Consider the following 26,989-nt stretch of genomic DNA (forward strand, 5'->3'; position numbering starts at 1 on the left):
CTAAGCTACATTATTAATGCACATCATAGGACAGGTTAGTTTTAAAAATAATGACCCATGCAAAGTAACTGTGGCCATGAACTATCATAACACAGTCAATTTTTTCTTTAAGTCCTTATATTGCTTGATTATAGATGTTTTAATTAGGCATGAGTACTCTTTTATTCTTTTTGATGAAAGGTTAGAAATTATAGTATTGCAATAATCAATTTTTAAAAACACAACATAATGTAATTTGTAGCAGTTCTTGAAATTTCCATTTGGCTATAAAGTATGTTCTCCTGTAATAATTAAGTATATAATGAATGTAAGGGCTAAAGAACAGTTGCTTTATAACATTTACAAGAAGTAATTTACATTACTAAGAGGAAGTAAGAAATTTTAATATAAATGTAATTAGAATCCACTGGACCCCTTTTCTATTAGTCTTGTAAAGACAGGTCTCAGATACAAATTTTTCAATACACAGTTATTAAAGAAATCCAGCTCTTTCCTTCCCACTTGCAGTATAAGTGTTTAAGAATATATGAAATTCTTAAGGCACTTTACTTTCATATTTACATGACTAATTATCAGGGTGGCTATTTATAACTACTGTAGCTTCAATAATTTATAACTAGTTCTCAATTATTATCTTAGACAGCTTAACTCTAAACATGAATGTACGCTCCAGGAAAGTCTGAAATAAATATTGCTTAACATTTACCATTTGGGCTGCTAAAATTTAGTAAAGATGTCAAAGACTTGAAGAGCTCTAAGAGGGCTAGAAATGAACTAACATTTAGTAAATATTTTCATAAAGAAGGATAGCCAGATCTGAATTAATTTCCCCACAAGTAATTGAAAAGTGATTGGTAAAAGTAATATGTATTTGAAATTGTATTAAAATTGTTGCCCTGGCCAGGTGGCTCAGTTGGTTGGAGTGTCATCCCTTCCACCAAAAGGTTGAGGGTTCAATTCCTGGTCAGGGCACATACCTAGGTTTTAGGTTCAATCCCCAGTCAGGTGGGAGGCCACCGATCAATGTTTCTCTCTCACATCTATGTTTCCATGCCTACTTGATCTCAAAGGCTATTGCTCTTCAACCTCTCCCCTATCTTTTTTCCAAGTGGGCTAGAACGGTGGCTAGGAACACAGACAGTAAGCTTTCCCCATTCTTCTGTAGCCATTTTAAAAACACGATATGCTTCATGGTTGTTAAGAACTTTCAGGAATAGGCTAAATATGACTTCATGGAGCTCCTTCCAAGTCTGATGCAATAGCGTCAAGAACCTTGATCCTAACATCATGTATGCTCTTGACTAGAAGTCAATAATTGCAAAGGAAGACTGACAACCAATAGGATGCAGTGAGAAAAGCATAGCCCCTTTTTCTTATAAGCCTTTATTCTGCTCTAAGTACTTGATGCTTAGAGCTTCTAACTGTCCAGCCACACCTTTCCGCAACTGCATACAGGGACACTGATTCCTGAGATCCAGGGGAAGCAGGCCCTCTTTTGCAGAAATTTCTCACTAGTCTTAAAAGGCACTAGGGATTCCTCTAGCTTCATGACTGTTACTTTTTTCTTTCTGTCCTTGTAGGATGTTTATTAAATTTTGGAGTCAACAAGCTGGAACAGCCTACCAAGTTGTTATCTGCTTAACAACTCCAACTCTAGGTAAAAATACCTTTCTAAGCAGCCTTAGTCAGTGTGCCCCAGCCTGCTTGTGAATCTTCCAGGAACAGGAGCCTATCTGCTTACAGAGAGGACCATCTGAACTTAGAGCAGCTCTAAGTAGTAGCCTCCTAACTCTGGGCCAAAATCTGCTTCCCTGTTATTTCCGACCTCTGCACCCAGGCAAATTGCTCTTTCATGATCAACCCTTCAACTTTGAAGCCAGCAATCAAATCTCATTTTAGTCTCAAATGCTCCAACTAATCCCCAGTTCCTTCAAACATTTCTCATTCAGCATGAATAGCCAGACCCTCTACTGATTCTGCCAACAGATTCTGTCAGTGACCTTCCTAAAATGTGTTCCACCCCCAGAACTGCTCAGAATGCCACAGATATCACTAATAAGAGTCAAGTACAGTGGAGGAAATATCCTCTTATAGTCTGGACATCATGTTTTCATGGATGCAACCTAAGATTGTATTAGACTTTGGGGCAGATAAATTACACCTCTCAGGCACTGAGCTCACAAAGCGTTTGCCATAAATTCATGTTAACCCATTGACAGTTTCTTTATTACCTATGAGATGTACATTATCAATAATCCAAGCATTTTCCAGCTCTACAGCCAAAACTTACTCAAAATTTACTTTCCCATTGTTTTGCTCTATAAATTGCCAGATTCTTGCCTCTGTATAAAACCAAGAGCTAATATATACTGAGCTCTTACTATATGCAGGAGCTGTGCCAACCACTTACACGCCTGATCTCCTAGTGTCCCCACAGGATGGAGACTCTCTCATCAGACCCTTTTTCACATGAGGAAAGTAGGGCATAGAGAGAAAGAGTGAGTTTTCCAAGGTCAGAATGCTGGGAAATGGAAAAACCAGGACTCAAGCCCAGCTGTGTCAAAGCCCCAGAGGCTCCACTGATCTTGTTCTTTCTGTCACACCCTTGTTGTCCTCAGACGTGTTCTGTTTTGCAGTTGCAGCTACTGGTTTTCTCCTACCCCATTAAGTTACAGTGCAGAGACCTCTAGATCCATTTGGAGATCTGCCAAGTTCTTCTCAGCTCCTCCGGGAATTGTCTGAATATTGCAGAAAACTAACTTGGAATAGACTAAGCCACTGCTATAGAATGAGCTTCTCAAACTGTTTGCTACACTGTTAACCCATGTAAACTTAAACGCAATAAATTATACTGTTAACCCATGTAAAATTAAACGCAATAAACTATAAACACTATAGAGAGAAATGCTAGTAAATTAATGCCTATTTCTGAGTCCATGAAAGCTCTTATCCAGCTGCCTAAAAGAAGCTGTCTCCTAGACAAAATGTTCTGGATTTCTCCTTTCTTTTTGCTCAGGTTTTGCTAAGCCTCAATTCTGCACTTGTCATTTGCCAGCCTGCTCTAGGACATTCACACCTTAGTACTGGGACTTGGTCACTATCGGTACAAATTAGAAGTCTTTACATATGCAATTTTAAGTACATAGTATTTATCAGTGATATTGTTAAGGCAACTTTTCTTCCTTCTCTGCTCTGCAAGACAGGCCTGACACTAATTATCACTCCTTCTGGGGACTTGCATCTCTTTGGTTTGTGAAGCTGTGGCTCTCCTCTCTGAGGTGGAGGGGAGTCTCCTGTTCAATTCCTTTTGTGTTCTATCTCACTCCTTGACAAGGAGGGAGGTTATGTTAACTTCTCCATTTGGTTAAAAAAAAAAAAAAATTATCTTGGATGCCAGCTAAGACAAATTTCTCCATTAGGCAAAAAAGGCAATGCCATGATACTTCCTATGGATTAAAATTCAATATCTTGGCTGATTGCAACAGACCAGAAGTTTGAGAGCTTAATCATTGCCCATGTGGGCTACCTATTCCACACCAGGTCATATATACTTTGCAATGATAAAAGTATTTTCTCAGCCCAGCCGGGCGTGGCTCAGCGGCTGAGCATCGACCTAGGATCCAGGCGATCGGAGTTTGATTCCTGGTCAGGGCACATGCCCGGGTTGCGGGCTCGATCAATGACTCTCTCATCATTGATGTTTCTATCTCTGTCTCTCCCTCTCCCTTCCTCTCTCTGAAATCAATAAAGATTTTTTTTTTTTAAAGTATTTTCTCATTCTCTCCCTATACTCTCCCCTTCTCCTGACAAACTACATAGATTATGAACTAAAATCCATAGATTTTATATGGCATAAAATTAATAGCACATTACACTGTGCAGTGGGCAATTATATCTTTGGGCAGATGGCCATGACATCCTCCCTTCTTTTAGTAATAGCAAACAGGTGTTCTTTTAGGGAATTATCTCTCCTCCATTGGGTACATTGGGATGAGATCAGTAATTAAGGAAGGCAGCCTGACATAACCATGGAAAGGAAGGGAGAGAGGATATGACCATAATGCTCCCATCAGATTCCCTCCCTGGAACTTGACCCCTGACTCCCATTTATTCTAGAGGCAGTACTCTGATGAGCCCAAAGAGTAGTTCTTGCCCCGTGACTTCTTGGCACACCCTCGCTCCTTTTCCTGTTCTGAACCTAATTCCAGTATTCCTGCTGCTCCATATCCTTCCAAGAAATTCTCTTTTTACCCAGAGTCCATTTCTGTCCCTTGCATCCAAATAACCTTGACTGAGACACATCTCCATAATGCCACCTCTTACGGACTTTGCCTAAGTCTTAAATAGCATCAAGCACGCTAGATGACATCATCCGTGGGGAGAAGTGAAAACTAAAACAAACATTTCCAAGCAGCTTTAGCACTTTGCCCAGTTGAAGCTAAATGTCAAGTGAAATTTATCAGCCGGTCCCATCGAGCTCTTCTTAAGTAGCATACCATTTTGTGTCTTGCATCTATTTTCGCAGCATACCCACCACTTAGGGACCCTCTTGGGAAGGGACACCTCTCTTCCTTGATTTACACTCTTCAGTGAGAGTCACCCATATTTGAATTCTGAGCTGTTATTTGTCCTTCATTCTGGAAAGAACAGGGGTGGCATGAGGAAAAGAAAGAAAAGTTTACGGCACATTCCATTGTAAGTAACAGAGGGGTTAAAAAAGCCTGACTTGGAACACCAAGAGAGAAGGAGTAGAAGGTGAAAAGACCTTATTACTTCTTATTGTTTTAACTCACTTCCAACAGCCTAAAGCTATTAAGTATCTCCAGTAAATCCAGGTTGAAATTTTTTCTATCACGACAACCATTGCTTAGTTATGAAGCCCAAACAAACCTTTAAAAACAGCCTTCTCATGGTCTTCTTACTGCCATCTACCTCTGAATTTGTAGGCTTCACCCTAAGTCCACCCTAAGTGAAATAAGAATTTCTGTTAGGTGTCACAGCCAGGGGCCAGGAACTCCCTAGGGTCAGTGGAAGTGAGAATTCAGCCAGCACCGTACAGCTTATTTTGCATGTGTCAGAAGGTTTATATTCATTCAGTACTGTTTCCTTCCTGTTGCAGAAGTGTCAGAGCCAAGAATTCATTTTGTTGATTCAGGGTGATCTGTTTTTCATCTTTTTCCCCACACCTGAAACACCTGCCATCAGTTTATATCTCTACAGCCACATGTTGGAAACTTGCCATTTATAGAATGCAATGAAGCCGTATCCATGGTCTTATAAAATAAGCCTCCTTCCCCCCCCCCCGCCCCCAACTTGACTACTTTTCTGCATCACTCATGTAACTTTGGCAGAAATATAACATAAGAGTATTGCAATATAATAAGGCAATTAATAATACTTGGGGCCAACAAGAGATGTAATATGATGTTATGCTTCTTTCACCTATAACACATTGAGTGTAAAATATGAACTATGGCTGTCTTTATCTTTATACCACCAAAGAAACCCATAAAGACAAAGAATGACAGAATCTGAAAAAGAATTTGCATTTCTAAACCTACCTGTCATTTCAAATGGCAGATGAAACAGAATCAGACTAGAATGGAAGCCAGCAGACAGAAGAAAGGAATCGGGAGGAAAATCTGATGGCCCTTATTTCTTTAAAAGAATGGTTTTAATATTGTATGGTCTCCTGTTCATTATAAAGGAAATTCGAACAATATGCCTTCACACACTAAGAAGGAAGGAGGAGGGCAAGGGGGGTTTGGGGGTGGAAGTGACTGGAAAGGAAATCTGGAAAGATATATCGCAGACATTCTCTGAAACAGAGGATATAAACACAGGCTTCTGAGCCGCGATGATTTCTGAGCAGCCCATGCTGTTACCACATGAACTGCTATGATTAGTGTGAGTATTTTCTTATGCCCCATTTTTTAACAGTCTTGGCCTATGATATTCTGCACTTTAGAGAACTGGAATAAAGTCTGAGGTTGGAATGCGTCAAAAGATACAGCACATTGTGTATCCTTTACCATTATATCATTAAAAATTATAGAGACCAGCAGCTGCTCATTCTTTTCTTCAAGACAGCTACTATTATAGCTAAAATCTGCAAACAAAAAAATAGGCCAGATTTTTGTAGCAAAAGAGACAATATTTAGTGGGAATGTGAGCTCTGTAGATCAAAACTCCTCTGCTTATTTTTTAAAGAAAACAAGAAATATCACATAGGGAATAGCTGGATATATTTTGGTGAACATATGGTGCTTCTTGGAAAAATAAGCATCTTTTAACCCTGCCCATCTCCTTTTTTATTTTATTTTATTGATTTTTGAGAGAAAGAGGAAAGAAAGGGAGAGGGAGAAAGAGAGAGAAACATCAGTGAGAGAGAACCATCCCCTGCCTTCTGCATGCTCCCCTACTGGGGAATGAGCCCGCAACCCGCATGTGCCCTGACCAGGAGTCGAACAGGCAACCCCTTGCTGCGTGGGACAATGCTCAACCAACTGAGCCACACTGGCCAGGGCTCCTGCCCATCTCTCTCTAATGAGCACCCCCCTCCATCTATATTCATACTGTGGTCGTCTAATAACTTCTTTTTGTTTTTCAGTGTGCATAACATTTATTTTAGAAGTTATAGTCTAATTATTGTTTCATTGATCTATATGTCTGTTTCTATGCCAGTATCATGCTGTTTTGTTCACTATGGCCTTGAAATTTAGTTTGATAGCATGTAGCATGATTCCTCCAACTTTATTCTTCTTTCTCAAGATTGCTGTGAATATTCTGAATCTTTTGTGGTTCCATATACATTTTGGATTATTTGTTCTAGCTCTGTGAAATATGCCATTGATATTTTCATAGGAATTGCATTGAATCTATGGGTTGCTTTGGATAGTATCTACATTTTAACAATGTTAATTCTTCCAAACCATGAGCAAGTATATGCTTTCATTTATTTGTATCTTCTTCAATGTCTTATAGTTTTCTAAGTACAAGTCTTCTGTCTCCTTGGTTAAATTTATTCCCAGATATTTTGTTGTTCTTGTTGTAATTATAAATGGACATGTTTTCTTACTTTCCCTTTCTGATAATTCATTACTAGTGTATAAAAATGCAACCAATTTCTGGATATCTATTTTATATCCTCTTGTTGGATTGATCTCTTTTTTCATTATGTAGTGTCTTTCTTTTTCTCTTATTGTATAGCCTTTGTTTTGTCTAATATAAGTATTGCTAACCCGTCTTTTTTTCCTTTCCATCTGCATGAAATATCTTTTTCCATCCTTTCACTTTTAGTCTGTATGTATCTTTCATTCTGAGGTAGGCCTCTAGTAGACAGCATATATATGGGTCTTGTTTTCTTATCCACTCATCTACCCTATGTCTTTTGATTGGAGCATTTAAGTCATTTACATTTAAAGTGATTATTGATAGGTATGTATTTATTGCCATTTTATTCTTTATAACTATTTTCCTCTTTTTTTTCTCCTTTCTTCTTCTTAAAGAAGACCCTTTAACATATCTTGTAATACTGGTTTAGTTGTAATGAACTTCTTTAGCTTTTTCTTGCCTTTATCTATCCTTAGATTTTAAATGATAGCCTTGCTGAGTAAAGTAATCTTGGTTGTAGGTCCTTGTTTTTCATCACTGATTATTTCATGCCAATCTCTTCTGATCTGAAATGTTTCTGTTAAGAAATCAGCCAACAGTTTTATGGGAGCTCCCTTGTAGGTAACCATTTTTCTCCTGCTGCTTTTAAGAGTCTCCTTTGTCTTTAACCTTTGCCATTTTAATTATGATGTGTCTTGGTGTGGGCCTCTTTGGGTTCTTCTTGTTTGGGACTCTGCACTTCCTGGACTTGTGTGTCTTTTTCCTTCAGTCATCATTTCGTCAAGTAGATTTTCAAATTTTTGCACTATCTCTTCTCCTCGTATCCCTATGATGCATATGTTGTTATACTTCATGTTGCCCCCAAAGGTCTCCTAAACTATCCCATTTTTCTTCTTTCTTCTTTTTGCTGCTCTGATTGGGTGTTTTCTGCTAACTTGTCTTCTAAATCACTAATTCAAGCATCTGCTTCATCTAACCTACTGTTTATTCCTTCTAGTGTATTGTTCATTTCTGACAGGTTTTTTATGGTTTCTATGTCCTTTTTCATGTTGTTGAAGTTCTCACTAATTTTCTTGAGCATCCATATAACTATTTCTTACTCTAGCTCTGGTAGATTGCTTGCCTCAATTTAATTTAGCTCTTGTTCTGGAGATTTCTCCCCTTCTTTCATTTGGAGCATGTTTCTTTGTCTCCCCATTTTGTCTGTCTCTTTGCGTTTGTTTGTGTGTATTATGTAGATCTACAATGTCTCCCAGTCTTGGTAGTGTGGCCTTATGTAGTAAATGTTCTATGGCACCCAGCAGTGCAGTCTCCCTGATTGCCTGAGCTGAGTACTCCAGGAAAGTCTTGTGTGTGGATTATGTGAGCCCTCCTGTTATAACTGAGTTTTGATTGCTATTGGCCTGTTTGTGAGTGAAGTCGACCCTCACACTGGCTGACTGTGAGGATCGGCCCTGACCATAGTGTATAAGCTTCTATGCAGGTGCTGGCCACACAAAGCAGAATTTACCTCAGAAAGGTCTGGTGCCTGCCAAGATCTCCCTCTGGACGTGCTCCTTGTGCAGTTAATTGGATCCTGCTCTGATGCTGTCTGAAGCTGGTCACAGGACTCAGTCACTGACACCCCTGAGTCTGCCCAGACCTTTACACCTTGGCCCCAGGCAGCTCACTCCTCTGCAGAGAGTGACCTTTGTAGGTGGGGTGACAGGGAGCACAGAGGGTGGGGCTATTACATTCCCCCAGGCTGATGCTGTATGAAGGGGGGTGCTTCACACAAGAAAGGTGGTGTTTGCAGTGTGGGAAAGGGAATCAGCACAGGAACCCTGGCAGCTGTCCCTTCAGCTTTCTCCCTAGAGCCACAAACCCTAGTCTGTCTTCACATGACTCTAGTCCATTCTGCCCTCCCTCCACCAGAGCCCAGGGTGAGTGACTGTGAATGAAATTTGGTGTGTTGACCCTTTAAGAGGGCACCTGAGTCTCTAGCAGATTCCTGTCTCTCCCTAATGGATCGAATCCTCTCTGACTTTCACAGCCAGATGTTATGTAGGTGCCTCTTCCTGGCTCTGGTGTTCTGGGCTGGGAAGCCCAGCATGGGGTTGAGATATCCCTCCGGATTCTCAGTAGCCACCCATGGGAGCAGGGCCAGCCTTTTTCACTTCTCTGCCCTTCCTACCTGTTTCATTGTGGCTTCTTCTGCAAATCCTTGGTTATAAGACTTCAGTTGAGCTAGTTTTCAGTTGGTTATTCAGGTTGATTGCTCTATATTTTAGTTGTAGTTCCAGTTTGGTCCTGGGAGGAGGTAAGTGTGACTTACACTTACTTAACCACCATTTGGATCCCTCTAAGTGCTCTTTCTACTGCATTCATCCCTCTGCTGCTCCATGAGGCAATACAACATAGTGGAAAAAGCTATGGAATCAAACCTTGGTCTTCCACCACTGACCAACTATGTGAACTCTGTGTGACCTCCACTTCTCCCAGTCTAAATATCTCCCTCTGTGTTATAGAGAGGTAATAATATGCACCTCAGAGATTCTCTATAAGCATAATGCAAGAGTCAGTGGCACAATAATCACGCAAGAGAAAGAAATATGCAATATCATTTAAAATAAAATTCCACCTGATATCAAGTAAGATGAGGGCTGAGTTACAACCAATTCATGAAAAAAGTTCTCATACATTTATTTACTGTACAAAGGTAAATGGTTCAGTTGGGGGGGGGGGGACACTAAATTTTTCACTTTAAACTTTTATCTAGTTATTTGAGCTTAAGTGTTTCAACAAATTGAAGGCTATATGATTGAAATAAATATGTAAAATGGGAAAACATTTTGAAAAGCCACCCAAATAAAGCAGATATATATATAATTGTCAAGTGGACATTGATGGCAATGCCTCCTCCACAAAATGCAACCTCTTCTTCATAAAATCAATGATTTTGCAAATGGTCCCATTTCTTTGCTCTTCAAACTCTGCAATTGTCTTGTTTTTACTAAACAAAACCTAAAGCCTATTGGTATGCAGGCCATTCTCTGTTGTTAAAACATTAGATATGGTGCCCTGGCTGGTGTGGCTCAATTGGTGAGAGCGTCATGCCATGCACTGGAAGATCACCAGTTCAATTACCAGTCAGGGCACATACCTAGGGTTCAATCCCTGGTCAAGGCACCTATGGAAGGCAGCCAAGTGATGTTTTGATGTTCTCTCTCTCTCTCTTGCCCTTCCCCTCTCTCTAAAATCAATAAGCATATCCTCAGGTGAGGATTAAAATGAAAACATCAGATATGGCACTGCATTATTGTATGACCCTGTTGGAGCCTGTAGTGAGCTGTAAAAATTCTGCAAGTCTAAAGGGCATCACCAGACATATGTGGTCCTATGAATGAGCCATATCAGTACATTAAGAACCAAGTGCTTTTCTTGTCAGAGAACAAGTTAATGGTGGTTAAGGCTTTATATTTCCTCTGTTGTTTCTGAAAAGAAATGGGAAATATGCTATTTAGATTCTAAGACAACTAAAATAGAGGCATTTTGTGGCAGATGGGATTTTTATGAGCTTCTTGTCACCATATACCAGTCTTGTTAAGAAGCAATTGTTTTCTGCTTCATTACACTAAGATAGCTCTGTTTAGGGTTCCACTCAGCTGTGAAATGATTTTAAAACTTATCTATAAGGAGTGAGATGGGGTTTTATATATATATATAATAAAAGATTGTTGACAAAAGTATACTAAAACATTAAAAAGTGGTCAAAAGCACTATTTTTTTACTTCAGGTAAATAGAGATATCCTGAATCTCCTACTTATGCTTAATCTGCTCATTTATGCCAACAGAGAAAACTACATAATATTTTTATTTTCTTTGCCTAAAAATGGTAAAAGCTGAGGATAGATAACAAGACGGCGGTATAGGTAACTGCGGTACCTGCCGCCTCCCACAACTGCATCAAAATTACAACTAAAATACAGAACAACCATCATTCAGAACCTCCTGAAATCTAGATGAACAGAAGTCCTACAACCAGGGAACTAAAGAAGCACACTGAGACCCACAGGAGAGGTGGAGACATGGGGCGGCACCTGGGCTGAATCACAGAGACACAGATGAAGTTCCACACCCAGGCAATAATAAACATCTATTTAGTTCATGAATCTGTGTGGTTCAGTTGATTCAGGCTGAGCTCAATCAGGCTTTGCTGTGCACACTTATGTGCCTACAGTGTGGCTGTCCTGCTCATGTCTGTGGGTTGGCTCTACTGGGGGTTGGCTGATCTTGGGTGGCCTCAGTTTATACAATTGGGGCAATTTGGCTCTGCCTCATGTGTCTCCCATCTTCCATTCAGCTAGCTTGTGCTCATTCTCATGACAAGGCAAAGGTATTAAGAGAGAACAAACCCAGTCATCCAAGACTGTTTTCAAGTCCTTGCTTGCATCACATTTGCAATAGGCCAAAGCCAAATCACATGGCCCAGTCAGGTGGGAAGGTGCTACAAGCTGCATGTAAAAAAGCAAGTTCATACCAAGTTCATATGTGCTACTGGAGGTTCTCCTCACTCTATGCTAAGTTCTGAGAGTTCTGGACAGTTGCAGTTATATAAATCAAGCACATTTGAAATATGCTCGGGGAGTTATGGTGAACTTTTTGGTAAAGCAAATTATTAACTCTTAATTTTCTTGTTTTGTAAAACCAGATTTTGATATGTGACATGTTTAAAGTGGGATAAATCTAAAATTCAGTTTATTAAGGTGTGTAATCTTCTAAGTCTACAAGCATCAACAGTCATAATTCCATGAGACATGCATGTTCATGCCTTGGACTAAGCAAAGGCAGTTTTCCATGCATAATGAAGGGCAGAGATGATGGCCTGATGTTTCCCTTCCTCAACACCACTCCACTTAGGGACCCTCAAGTGCTTGAGGAAACTTTGCAAACATTTCTGTTTCTGTACCTAACACACCTGAAACCAAATCCCATAGCAGGGAATTAACCTCCTTCTGCTCAGAATCCTACAACTTCTTCCCTTTTTAAAACTGGTTCCCTTACTACTTTTAAGTTTCTATTTTAAATTATTCAAGAAAAACAAGCCCTTTATCAAAACTAAAACTCCTCTCATTTAAAAAAATGCTCTACTCTCTACTAGACACAAAGCAAATTTTTTTTAATGCCTGTCAGTTTGGGGGTTAGGTCCCTCGTTGAGTTGCTGAAATATGCTACATATGTGTGTACCATATCCTTAAAATTAAAACATGAAACATTCACTTGACTCAAAAGCCCTAGTCAATGCAATTCAATATTTTAATTGATTGAAACAAGCATGTTTTGAAAGCTAATCTGAACCAGGAAACCCTAAAAAGGAGAAAATGTCAGTGAAGCAAATGGTACAAGGTGGCAATGGAGAAAAGTAGACAAAAAGCATCACACATTATAAAGGCAGAAGAAGATAGCTCTTTTTTTTAAATATCTTATTGATTTTTTTTTTAGAGAGAGAGAGAGAGAAATAGTACTGTGATATGGAGCCCAAAACCCAGGCATGTGTCTTGACCAGGAATCAATCCAGCAACCTCTCGATGCATGGGCAATACTCAACCAACTCAGCCACCCTGGCTAGGGTGAAGATAGCTCTTTGAGGTTTTAGAAACCCCTTCTGTTGAACCCCATGCCTTAAGACCATTATTTCAAATATCTCTGGGTACTACCACAGGAAAAATAAATGTCACTAGGCCACCTTGTAGTGTATGTATTGTAATTTTTAATGAAATTAGCTATAGCTAGCTTTTACATGAAAAAGATGTTTTAACTTCAGAATCAGACTGGCTTAAAATGTCTATCTGCTACCATGGCAAATGATGCTTTTGTGAGCTGACCTTGATTTTGAATGCTGCCCTTAAAAAATTCATTACGGGAAGGAGAGGACCTGAAGGAATTCTCTCCAACATATTAATAGCTCTCACCAAGACAATTAGGTCTTTGCTGAATCAAGTCAGAAGCACCTCCATCTCTAGAATATATTTAATTTTTAAAGGATTTTTCAGTTGTACATCTTGTAGAACATCCTCAAATGAAAAGCCTGCCTCTCCCTTAGAGAGTGGGCTCTTTTGGAACTTTCAGAGAGTCAGAGGGCCAGAGACAAGTTCTATCTTAACGCATCTCTGCTAAGCCCTTCAGTTGGGAGGTGACCTGGCCATGGGTGTTTTAGAAAGTAATTCCAATGACAATGTAGAGATAATGAGGTTCCGAACTCGGGAAGTATCCATGGGAATGGCAAGGAGGAATGAGCCAAGGAACCTTGAAGAGCAAAATGAATGTGGTTTCTTGACTAACGATGCAGGAAGTAGGGGGATGACAACGAAAGCCCTAGCTTGGGTGAATCAGGGACGAGGTAAGATCATGAAGTTTGTGATACAGCACAAAGGAGAAGAAAGATCAGACCTAAGGAAGGAAATTAATTCCTTGTGGACATGTTGAGTTTTAAAAGCTTTTAGGACATATAACAAACAATTGGGAATTCAGATCTGAAGCCTGAGAGAGAACAATTCTGAAGAATATAACTGGGCGTCATATATACGGTACCAGAAAGTTCAGCACAGGGAAGAAAAGGAGGTCCTCTGGGAGAAAGAGTGAGGGGGAAAGCTTAGAACAGAAGTTAGGAAATAATTAATGCTGTGAGCAGGCAGAAGATAAGCCATTCGTTCATTCGTTCAATAAACAGAAGTTGGTGGGTGGGTGGGTGGGTGTGTAAGGAGGGGAGGCTGCAAAGTTCTTTGTCCTGCTGTGAGAATGGTATAGGATGAAAAAGAGGGGCTGCTTTCCAAAACAGCTAAATGTGGATGACCCAAATGGGTGCGCAAGTCTTGGGGGAGCTATTTGAGAAGTCTCTGCACAGGCCTGCTTGCAACCAACTTCGAGCACAGGATGAAGAAGGGGTGAGGTTAGCACACTGCCCCTCCACCCACATTGCCCCACCATCAGTGCTCTACCACCACTTCTCACCCTCTTCTCTCACTCCAGGTTCTTCTTCCAAAGGCCAACAAAGCTTAAATCAAAACATCAGGGGTCTTTCAAGAAAAGGGGAGTATTGACCTGTTGGGACAGTAAAATCATTCAAAGTAAAGGACCAAAGCTTCCTGCAGTAAATGTACACATAAAACACACATAAATATACACTTGTGCAAATGTGTTCATGGCTTCCTTCTTGGCCTAATGAAAGTGTCTAAACTTTCTTTACACCACTATCTCCTCCTGATGTAGCTCCTTTGTCTTTCTCTTGTATCACTGTGGCTTCATTCTGACACATCTCATGTCTTTCGTTTCTCTGTGGACCTGAACGGCCATCTACAGATAACAGCTCTGTGCTTGCCTGTCTCTCTGTCTTGCTCCTGCTCTTGTTCCTCTTTCCACACTTCTGACCCTAAAAAGCACACAGGGTCATAGTGCACCATGAACATACGGGAAACCTACACAAATCAGCCAGCCAAGTCCATTGGGCGAGGTGTTCATCTTCTACCAGCTGCAAGGAAGGTATAGAGAGTAGTTAATGTCGATATAAATCCTCACATTAAAAATTCAGGGTGTCATTGTGGCCTAAGCCAAGGGAACTCCAAAAATACATTCGAAAGAAGCAGCCTTTAGAGACTTATCTTGCTCTGAAGACACATAATTTCCTGAAGCTGAATCTTCATTTTATGAGCTCAAACATACATTCCCATTTTGCCAATTGTTCAGGATTATCAGGTCAGAGCCACTGCTTTAAGTAAACATTCCAAATGTTTCCAGTATTTTCTGTGTGAAGAGCTGCTCTGATTCAAATATATGTCCTAAAATTTTGCAAAGCATTGTTTTTTATCACTGCTGCACTTGTGTTTTCACTACAAAAGTTTATTTGCTGATCTATGGCATTTTTTTGCCCTCAAAGTATTTGCTACATCCATCTAATCCTTTTGCCCTCTGTATAATATTTTAGTTTAGATAGGAATACCAATATGTTGTTTCTTATGCCAAGAATACTTTTATGGTGAACAATCTAATGGCATATTTGATTACCCTATTATTGTTATCAGTGTATCTTGATACAATGATAAATGTCTGAGAAAGCTCAAGTCCTGAGGTAGAAAAAAGTGAGGTCATCCACAGGGGATAGATATATAGTGATTATTACTGAGTTCATGTTTTCAATTTAATCACTCCCTATGACCCATTTGTCCTTAGGATATGACTGTTGAAACAAAATTATTTCACTTATACTCCTTTTATTGGGAACTGTAATTCTAGTCAGCAACTCTTTGTGTTACAAAAGACTACACCTCCTAACATTCATTCACAAGGTTTAGAAATGTTCTATAATTCAAATAAAATTTCTTTTGTAAGGCAATGGAGCATATGACCCTTTTATGATAAACTATAATCTTGGGGTGCATAATACAATTGTTCCATCATTTGCTATTCCTGGAGGTAAACCATAGATTAATATTAAAGCATCCTGCTCTATGTATTTCATTTAACACTACCTAGTAACACATCCTTCTGTTTTCTTGACAGTGACTTAAAAGTGTTACAGGCCTCTGCCATATCCAAGAAAGAACATTTTAATCTCCTTAACCTCCCTTAAATCTCTCTAGCACAGCAATTTTCAACCAGTGTGCCGTGGCACACAGGTGCGCCGCAAGAATTTTTAAAACATGCAATACCTGACTACTTAGTCAGGGGCACTGACCTCTTTTTGCTTAGAATGTCAAATAAAAAAATGACAACAACCAATACAACAATAGCCATCCAGTGTGAATGAGACAAAATTATACCTATTTTTTGTCACATCAGCAAAACAAAATTTTTTTTGGTGTGCCGCAGAATTTTAGTAATTAGTTTATGTGTGCCATGGGATGAAAAAGGTTGAAAATCGCTGCTCTAGCATAATGTTCCTCAAAGTTATTCCTTACCACAAGCCAAACTAAATAGGTCCTCAAAAGAAGTCTAGGAAATCTTCTATTCCTCCATTTATTTTGCTCCTATAAAGCAATGGCTGCAGGATTAGGGCTGAGTAAAACAGGACATCTTTGGAAAGGCCTTCCTGTTGTCTCAGCTTATCCTCCAGAATTAGGACACCTTTCCATTAGTTGTGTGTCCAAAAGACAAGCAGCATTCTGAGTCCCTAAACGCAAGACCATCTGTTTGTCCTGACAGCTACCTGGCAGCCACTTCCTCCAGCACCATGGCCATTTCACCCCCATCTTTTCCCAGAGAAGACACTCCAGGGGAACGTGCTTTGTGTCCCAGCACCTGGACTTGCCTCCCGCCAATCCTGGTGAACCGGGCCAGGCCAGCTATGAGGCCCAAACTCTCTCTTGCCTTTGGCACATGTCTGGATAAGAGCCAGCTTTCCCCCCGCCTCCATCTGGGCCCCACTGTGGTCGTGCTCCTTCCCTAGGATGCGTCCGGGTTAGAGGCATTCCTAGCACCAGCTTCCCAAGCAGAAATACAGATAAATTCCTTTAGCCCATTCCCTGATCAGAACAGGATCAAACTGTCTACTTCCTGCTTCCTTTTCTCACATGTGGATCCCCAGCCCCGCCTTGACCAGGCCTGTCTTAAGCATCCAACTCTCGAATAACCTGACAATGAGAAGTGTTTCCTAATGCATCTTATCATAATTTGACCTCACTGTAAGTGCTCTATGGAAGGAAAGAGAAGAGAGAGAGGAAAAAAGAAAGGAACGAAGAAACCAATAGAGGGAGGGAGATCGCAGGAAAGGAGGAAGGGAGGGAGGGAGGGAGGGAGGGAGGGAGGGAGGAAGGAAGGAAGGAAGGAAGGAAGGAAGGAAGGAAGGAAGGAAGGAAGGAAGGAAGGAAGGAAGGAAGGAAGGAAGGAAGGAAAAGGGAGGGGAAAGAGGAAAGGAAAGGAAAGGAAAGGAAAGGAAAGGAAAGGAAAGGAAAGGAAAGGAAAGGAAAGGAAAGGAAAGGAAAGGAAAGGAAAGGAAAGGAAAGGAAAGGAAAGGAAAGGAAAGGAAAGGAAAGGAAAGGAAAGGAAAGGAAAGGAAAGGAAAGGAAAGGAAAGGAAAGGAAAGGAAAGGAAAGGAAAGGAAAGACAGGCAAGACAGGCAAGACAAGGCAAGGCAAGGCGGAGGGGAAAATACCAAACAGGCAGAAAGATACTCTTTCTGATCAGTTCTATTTATAACTCTTCCGTTTCTCTGATTAAAAGCTACAAGGAATTGGTTTATGCAATTGTGAAGGCTGGTTTAAAAAGTCCAAAATCCATAGGGCCTACTTTGAAAATGGGGAAAAAAGAGCAAACTGTTATTCATGGACACAAGCTGAAGCTCCCGTCCACAGGCAGTCAGGAGGAAAGAGCATGAGCAGGCTGGAGCCCCGCAGGCACAGGCTGAAGCTAACTGTCCACAGGCCATCAAGCAGAAATTGTAAGCAGACTGCCACCCCAAGATCCCGAGGAGACGGAGAGCAAATGTAGACCGGCTGCTGTTGGAGTCTCTGAGCAGGGAAAGGCTCTTTGACAAGGCTCCCTGAGTAGGTCAGACCCATCCAGAATAATTTTCCTTTTGATTAAAGTCAACTGATTAGGGACTTTAAACTGCAAGATCCCTTCATTACAGCACCTAAATTAGTGTTTGATTGAATAACTAAGAATTATAGTTCAACCCAGCTGAGTTGACACATCAGGAAGCCATCATGCTCACTGTCCCCTATAACTAGCTGGGGGACTCTACTAGTCCCCATTAGTCATACAGGAACACCTGCTGCATGCAAAGCCCTGTGCTGGGCGCTAGAGGAAAGTTACTTTATGGCACAGAAACCTACACAAAGGAATGAAAAGCGAGGCACCACCAAGCGCAAAACTATCTAGTGAATTAAACAGAGTTAATGACAAGGAGAGAAGGATTTAAAAATCAGAAAAATACACATTTTTAAAATTATATTAAGAACGAGTGGGGGGAAAACTGGTTTCTGTAAGAAAAAAATTTTAAAATGACATTGGTGTAGTATCAAAGTTATATTTTTTTTTAATCCTCACCGAAGGATATTTTCTTCCACTGCTTTTCAGAGAGAGTAGAACGGGGGTGGGAGGGGACATCGATGTGAGAGACACACATCAATTGGTTGCCTCCCACTCACTCACTGACCCTGGGATCAAGCTTGCAACTGAGGCCCGTGCCCTTGGCCAGAATCGAACCCCACACCCTTCAGTCCATGTGCCAACGCTCTAACCACTGAGCAAAACCAGCTAGGGCCAAAGTCATATAAATATTAACACATAATTAACATTCTCAGCATACAGACCATGACTTAATTCATTTTCCCAAATTAGCTTTCTCAACTAATGAAAATTTATAAATACATAAAATATGTTAAGAAAAAATTATACTTATGAGTTCCTAAGAGGAACCACTCCAATTCCAGAATATAAAAATTAACTTTCATCCTCAATAGAACTGTATGTTATAAAAACAACTTGTCTGTCACTGTTGTTTTGGTTGTGCTCAAAAGAATAAAAGGTAATGCAAAAACACACTACAGAAAAGACCTGGGTGGGGCGGGGGGAAGGCATGACGATTTTATATCTGTTTAGTTGTGAGAATTGTCACACTCTTATGAACGCTGGGCCCTCTGTGTCTAATAATGTAACCTGCATAAACTGGGCTTCCTGGAGTCTGGCCTGAGCACCACAGAGCCGCCAAAGGCTGTCTCTCACCTCTCAGCAACTATTAGTCATACTCACACCTTCCCCATACTTATTCATTTCTCTCTCCCCCTCTTTCCACGCCTTTGCCCTGGATCTCTTTGTCTTCCCCTCTCCTCTCCTTTCTAATACAGACTTACGGGACTTATTTTTGGTTTCTGCCATTCTCCTCCCTGCTTCCCACCCCACACCTCATTTAGCACAACAGAGGCCCTGTCTCAGGCCAAGAGAATAAAGGATTTTTCCTCCATGGAAGGTAAGGGGAGAATCCAATGGCAAATACCCATTACTTTATATAATTTTTTCCTGACAGAGCTGTAATCCCCAAAGCATTTGCAAGTAATGAATCAGAACTAGTTCTTTCATTTCTCAGATGCAAAAAAAAGTCAGAAAAAAGATAAATATACTCATTCCAGGTGTCACACTGAAATGAAAAAAAAAAGTTCTATTTGTTCATTTTGCTGAACTGCCCTTGAGATTTTTATTTCTCTAGATAAAATACAAGGTGTGTGGGACCAAAAACGATAAAAGTTTATTCTTTATTTGATTATTTTTTAAGTTATAGAAGAGAAATATTATGGTTGGGGATGGTTTGGAGACATAAAAAAAAAAAAGTACAGAGTCAACACCCAGCATTATTTGTGCCCAAGAGGAAAGCTAGATTTGTTACAGCTGACTCTCAATTATCCCTGGAGCTGACAGGGCAATCTGAGAATTAACCAGACCTCTGCTTCTCTGTATGCCTCCCGCTGCAGGGCTCTTGGTCACTGTAGGGTTGGGACATCTGTGGGAAGATGAACAGAGACTAGAGAAGCTGTCAGTCCAGTCAGTCCATTCTGCTCACCTGCTACCTCTTAAAAGGCTTAGTGTGAGATGCTGAAAAACTTATTAAAATTAGATGTATAGATTTGGGAGGCACTCCAACTACCTCTGCTACTCCTACTCATCACTGTTTTTCATATTCAAGGGTAGGCTTTCTATTCAAGCATGCAATTTAATCGTCCACATTCATTATCCAGGCTGAATCAACTGAAAAATGTCATTTTTTCAATAATAACACTAGTATTTAGTATAATTTAACACCATAAGTCAAGGGAATATGGCTTAATAAAAAGTTTCAATGCTTTTATTTTTGAGAGAATCACAATGACCCATTCCACTTATTCACTCAACATTTTCTCTCAAGGTTTTAATTTTTATTTTTTAGAATGAGGTACAAACCCTTCACTATTCATTTAAAATTTGTAGTTAAAAAATGTTAAATGGTTGTCAAAAACTTAAGTGCTTGTCTTATTCAAACACAAAATAATATGACCATAGACAAAATGCAGGAAATAAAAAGTCCTGAGAACTCAATTTAGAAAATGTAACATGAAGAACAGATGAAAAATAAAGACTCTGACAAGGGTGTCCACTCTCACTACTCTCATTCAACACAGTACAGTAAGTCCTAGCTAAAGCAGTCAGGCAAGAAAAAGAAATAAAAGGTATCAGAATTGCAAAGAAGAAGTAAAACTGTCTCTATTTGGAGATGACATGATTTTAGATTGAGAAATTTCTAAAGACTCAACAAAAAAGCTTTTGGATCTAATCAATGAATTCAGTAAAGTTGCAGTATACAAAGTTAACATACAAAAATCAGTAGTGCTTGTATACACTAGCAACAAGTTTGCTGAAAAAAGAAAAAAATCAATCCCATTTACAATAGCATCAAAAAAATAAAATACTTAGGAATAAATTTAACTAAGGAGGTGAAAGAGTTATACTCTGAAATCTACAAGACATTGATGAAAGAAATCAAAGAAGACACAAAGAAATGCAAAGATATCCTGTGTCCACAGATTGAAGAATTAATATTGTTAAAATGTCAATTTTTCCAAAAGCCATCTGTAGATTCAATCCAATCCCTATCAAGATCCCAATGGCTTTTTTTTTTTTTTTTTACAGAAGTAGAAGAAAAAACACTCCTAAAATTTATATGGAAAAAACACTCCTAAAATTAAGGGAAAGACCCTAATTAGCTAGAGAAATCCTAAGAAAGAAGAGCAAGTAGACACACCACACTTCCTGATTTCAAGTTATATTATAAAACTATAGTCATAAAAACAATATATTATTGACATTAAAACAGACAAATAGATCAATGGGACCAAATCAAGAGCCCAGAACTGAACCCAAGCATATATGGTTAATTAATATTTGGCAAGGGAGCCAAGAATACTCAACGTAGAAAAGGCAGTTTCTTCAATAAGTGGTGCAGGGATGCCCTGGCCGGTGTGGCTTTGTTGGTTGGAGCATTGTCCCATACACTGAAAGGTGGCAGGTTTGATTCCAAGTCAGGGCATATTCCCAGATTGCAGGCTCATTCACCGGTGGGGGCGCATACAGGAGGCATCTGATCAATGTTTCTCTCTCTCATCAATGTTTCTCTCTCCCTTTCTCTCTCCCTCTCTCTTGTCCTCTCTAAAATCAATTTTAAAATTGTTTAAATAAATAAAGAAGTGGTGCAGTGATAACTGGATATTCACATGTAAAAAGAAAGGAAACTTGACCCTATCTTACACCACTCACAAAAATTAACACAAAATGGATTAAAGGCTTAAATGTAAGGTCTAAAACTGTGAAACTCCTAGAAGAAAACAGAAATAAAGCTCCTTGACATGGGTCTTGGTAGTCATTTTTTGGATATGAAACCTAAAGCATAAGCAACAAAATAAAAAATAAATAAGTGGGACTACATCAAACTAAAAAGCTTCTTCACAGCAAAAGAAACAATCAGCAAAGCGAAAAGGCAACTTCAAAATGAAAAGCATATATTTGCAAACCATATATCTGATAAGGGGTTAATATTCAAAATATATAAAGGACTCATACACCTCAAGAGTAAAAATAAAAATAAAATTTTTTTTAAATGAGCAAAGGACCTGAATAGACATTTCTCCAAAGAAGATTTACAAAAAGCCAACAGGTACATGAAAAGATGCCCAACATCACTATTCATTAGAGAAATGCAAATTAACACTACAATGAGATATTACCTCATACTCATTAGAATGGCTACCATCAAAAAGACAAGAGGTAACAAATTCTGGCATGGATGGGGAGAAAGGGGAACCCTTGTGCATTGTTGGTGGGACTATAAATTGGTGCAGCCACTATGAAAACAGTACGGAAAATCCTCAAAAAATTAAAAATAGAACTGCTGAATGACCCAGCAATTCCACTTCTGGCCATATATCCAAAGGAAATGAAAACACTTACTGGAAAAAAAAAAATCTGCACCCCCATGTTCAGTGCAGCATTATTTACAACAGCCAAGATATGGAAACAACCTAAGTGTCCATCAGTGGATGAATGGATAAAGAAGTTGTGAGATATATGGGTATAACTATATCTACATATACCTATATCTATATCTATATCTATATTGCTGTACGCCTTAAATTTAAATGATGTATGTCAATTATTTCTTAATAAAATTAGGAAAAAAATAAAGACTCTGATAGATGTTTGCATGCATAGCATTGCATGTCAGAGCTACATAGTGCCAAAGCACATTCCCTAATTACCTTGTCAATATGTGTCCAAGTCATGTGTCACTCATGAGTTTTTTATTCATTCAATAAGCATTTCTTGAGTATCAGTCCTTTGCTGGCCACAGTGCTGGACACCAAGGATACAAATATGAAATAAGACATACTCCCTAGGAAAGAGTGTGAGGCCACAAACTGCGGGAACAAGTAGCAGTGAGGGTGTTGGACAGCACGTTGATAGAAGCTGGTTAAAGACATTGCCCAAATACCTCAGTAAAAGTGCTTTGTTGAGTTAGTATAAAAGAAAGGGGACTAATGTACCTACAGCTACACCCTGTGTGTGCAGACAGACTCTAGGCTTGTGTAAAACACTGAAACAAATGGTGAGCCTTGTCCAGAAACTAGCTGAAGTGAAAATAGAAAACCAGCTGCAGGAGACCTGCCTCAATCTTCTGCTTTCAGTAAAGGCAGAAGGAAATTTGGACCGATCCTCTTGCTTTGTCTTTTCTAGCTCACTGTTGAATCTACCCACAAACCAGTTTGCTCTCAGTTACCGAACCAGACCATGAGCAGGGAGTCTCAGCTCCACCACCTGGTGGGGATTTTCATGTTTCTTGTGGATCTCATCCAGCAGATACGGCATCTGGTGTGTAAGGAATGGAGCCTAAACATCTGAATGCACCTGCTTTGACACCCCACTTCATAGTCTGCCCAATACCACTGCCTTCTCCTATTCAGTCATTAACTCATGTGTTTACTTGATAAATATTTATTGAGCATTTAGTATGTGCCAAGTACCATGCTGATCCTGGGGATCTAAAACTGTAATGGTCCCTGTCCTCGCACAGCATTCAGTCAGGTAGAGGGTCTCTAGAACTAGAACTCCTATTCTCAGCTCTAAGTCTTCCGGCTCAACTCTGAAACCATACTCTCGCTAGCATTCTGCCCTAGCAGTGGGATCATTGGATCCTATCCAGATTTGCTCCCTTATATAGTAGGGGTCAGGTAATAATATGGAGTTGAATGGGGAGAATTAATAAATGGAGTCATTTTTACTTTTAGCTATGGAGAAGTCTGTATCACTAAGCCAAGAGAATAATCCAGAAACAAATCTAAGTGTATAAGTAGTTCAGTCAACATCTAAGTCACCAAAACTGAGAAGAGCTTCCAATACCAAGTCAGGCTGATATGGGGCCAAAGCTAAGGGTTAAGCCAAGCAGCCAGGTGCAGAGAAGCAGGAGGGCGTGAAACCAGCATCGCTGAGCAGCCAGGCCCTACTCCTTACCAGCTTCCCTTCTCAGCTTCCCCGTCTGAAGAAAGGAAACAATAATAGTATTCTCATGAGGACATAGTAAGGATTCACTGACTTAATGCATTTAAATTACAGTGCCTAGCATACCATAAACTCCTTAATAAATGTTAACTCGCTATTCCACTCCCTGGGGAGGTCAGAGAAACCACCAAAGAAGGCTTCTTAAGCGCAGTTTCAAAGGCCCTTTATGTTCTGCTCCACAGACTACGTGCTGACCGTCATAGTCATAAGAAAACAATCAGGTATGATAGATCCTCTTGGTAGGTGACATAGCTGGGATGTTGTCCGAATCTTTAAGGCAAAAAGACACAAATAGTTATTTAATAAACTGTAAACTATTCTAATGTTCATGGATGGAAGGCAACATTGAAAAATCGGGAAGGAAGGAGAATTTGGAAGGGTCTAAGATGAGAAGGAAGACCCTGATGGAGCAAGGCAAGAGGGGTGGGGGATGGGAAACACAACCAGCATCTCATCTCAGGGACTCAGCTTTGGCCTCCCTGGAATGCAGTCACTAACGGCTCATCTTCCTAAAGAGAGCCTTTTATTTTTAGTTGCCCAACGTTTAAAGGGATCAACCCACCTTAAAAACTGCATAAGGCCAAGTTGTACTTCAAACTTTGTGCTTGGCCCAACCTTCTACTAGTTGCTTTATTCAGCTCCACAAAGTGTTTCTCCTCCATGAAGAACTTTTAGGCACTTTAGTTTGCCCTGTAAATCTCTCGCTTTTTGTTTCCCCCTCAGTGACCTGCTCTGTTATGGATCCAATTTTGTAGCTTACAAACAAAATCTCAGAAATATCCTGTGAAGCAGACTCAACAAGGCTGCCTGGGACTCGAGAGTTTCATTTCCTCCCCCGCGGAGAGCTGCAATGACCCAGCACGCAGACCAGAATGAGGGACGGGGGAGGAAGTTGCATTTAGTTAGAGCTCATGTTTTGCAGTTTGCTCTCCTAGGTACAGCAATTCCTTAATTCTTTTCTGGGGTTATGAAATAAATTTTGACCTTACATCTTAATTGGCATATAAACATAAAGTTCCTAGAAAATAAAGCATGTTCTAAGGGCCAGTTGGATTTCTACCTTATTCATGATGCCTGTTTATATTATTTAAGGTGATTTGGTTCAACCATGGTTTGGCAAATAGATGGAATCATTTCTGGAAAAGTCATAATAACAAATCAATGTCTTATTCCAGAATTATAAAAGCATAAGCCTCTTTTTAAATAAATGCAGTTGCATGTCAGAAAATCTAAACATATGTGTAGTTAAGAATGATTGTTATACCTTAGGGACTTACTTTATACAAGATAGATTAGCAAGATACGAGCCTCATTATGCATGAAAGCCATTTGTTTTTCCATGAATCCAGCACAGCACAAGTTCCAGGGTTGCAATTCAAATGTGAAAACTGAGCGCTGTTATGACATTAATCTTCATGAATATGGAAAGAAGTGAATTATTATCTTTCTCTTTATGAGGTGAAGAGAGCTGTCGCAACAAATTTGAGTCTTGGTATACAGTATGTTAGAATGTCAAAGCTGGAAGGGCCCTAGAGAGTTAGTCTAACCCTTCTGTTTACCCAAAGGAAAGTGAGAATGTTCTTAAGAGACTCATCCACCTTTATGTGTTGAGTGAATGGCAAAAATGGTACAGACCTTTGGACTCCCAAAATCTGGATTTTTTTCAGTCTAAAAGAGGGGCAAATTTTCCCTAATTCCAGTTTTGCTTTTTTTTTTTTTTTTAGGTGTATAAACTATTTATTAACAGACAAGGCCTACAGATATACTCATTCTTGGACACACCCACAGTGCGACCCCAGCAACCTGAGGTCTTAGTGTGCTGACCTCAAACACGAAGACCCCACAGAGCTTATTGTCCACTTCATTGGCCTGGACCTAGCTGTATTTTCTGTCCTTCATGTCCTTCTGTCTGTTCAAAAGCCAGTCTGGAATCTTGTACTGGCCAGATTCTGTATAATGATGATGACACATTCCACCTCATGCCCAGTGAGCTCTCCTGCCCTTCTGGTGAGGTCAGCGTCTGCTTTCCTCAACACCACAGGAGCACATCTTCGCCCTACGCCCTAACTGCAGTGACGGCAAAGGCAATTTTCCACTGCCCATTGATGTTGGTGTTGAATACCCACAAAATGTGCTGGAAATTTTCTGGGATCACTAGAGACATGGAGGCAGCCCCAGTAGCACATGTAGACCTCCTGTGGAAGAGGTAATTCCAGTTTTTCTAAACAATCAAGACTCTTCTATGTGTGTGCTCTCTTTAACACACTACTGAGGATCTTAAACTAAATATAAATAATCGATTTATGACCACTTATTGTGAGCTAAACCACTTCTTGTATTTTACTTTCATCTATATTTACGCTATGCCAGTTCCACTGTCAATAAGTTTTCTCTGCCTTGGTTCCTAATCTAGATAAACTATATTAGAAGAGAACTGTAATGACTGTTACAGGATGATGCAGAGAAAATGTTTGAAGCATCTGACTCAAAAATTCTTCCATAGGAAAAAGTATTACTAAAAAATAATACATAACAAAAAGGTCTTCTTTTAAGACACAGGTAATAGAATCAATTGGTAACTGTGCAAGGTGAGAAGAGAAGAACTGGGAGATGGGGGAGTCTTCTGGCTTAGGCAACTGAGTGAACAAAGGTGCCTAGAACTAGGTAAGCAAGATAGAGGATAGGATGAGTGGAGACTATGAGGAAGGATGGCAATTGGTTTAGTTTTCATTTCATACATTGCTATGATCTGAATGTTTGTGTCCTCCCAAAATTCATTTGTTGAAATCCTAATCCCCAGGGTGATAGCATTAGGAGGTAGGGTTTGGGGGAGGAGCTTAGGTCATGAGGGCAGAGACCTTATAATTGGGATTAGTGCCTCATAAAAGAGGCCTCACAGAGCTCCCTTGCTCCCTCCGCCATGAGTGGACACGGCAAAAAGACACCATCTAGGAACCAGGAAGCAGGTTCCTCCCTGACCTGACCATGGTGGCACACTGATCTTAGACTTCCAGCCTCCAGACTATGAGAAATAAATTGTTTATAAGCCACTAGCTCATGGTATTTTGTTATAGTGGCTCAAATGGGCTAAGACAGACATGTTGAATTTGAGTTTTATGATTCTATAACCATCCCCACCCCCAAATAGACAGTGGGCTCTAAACAAATGCTTCAAGCATGTGCATGCCTTTAAAATGACCTAATTTGCAAGAAACCCCTTTTATAAAACAATAATTTTGATATAGCAACCCCTTAACTTATCTGTTTTGTGAATTCCAATTTTAGTATAGCAGGTTTTCCTCAAAGAAAAACACATCTGTA

General features: G+C 39.9%; 1 pseudogene across 1 annotated transcript; it reads right to left on the minus strand.

Annotated features, from left to right (window-relative positions):
- Positions 1 to 23,885: 23,885 nt before the first annotated feature.
- LOC308552532 (small ribosomal subunit protein uS13 pseudogene) lies at positions 23,886 to 25,832 on the minus strand (annotated as a pseudogene). The gene is made up of 2 exons: positions 25,427 to 25,832; positions 23,886 to 23,938 (listed from the first exon to the last, which is right to left on the minus strand). The product of its transcript is annotated as a small ribosomal subunit protein uS13 pseudogene (transcript).
- Positions 25,833 to 26,989: the final 1,157 nt, after the last annotated feature.

Source organism: Miniopterus schreibersii (assembly GCF_964146895.1).
Source record: "Miniopterus schreibersii genome assembly, chromosome: 2".
NCBI lineage: Eukaryota > Metazoa > Chordata > Mammalia > Chiroptera > Miniopteridae > Miniopterus > Miniopterus schreibersii.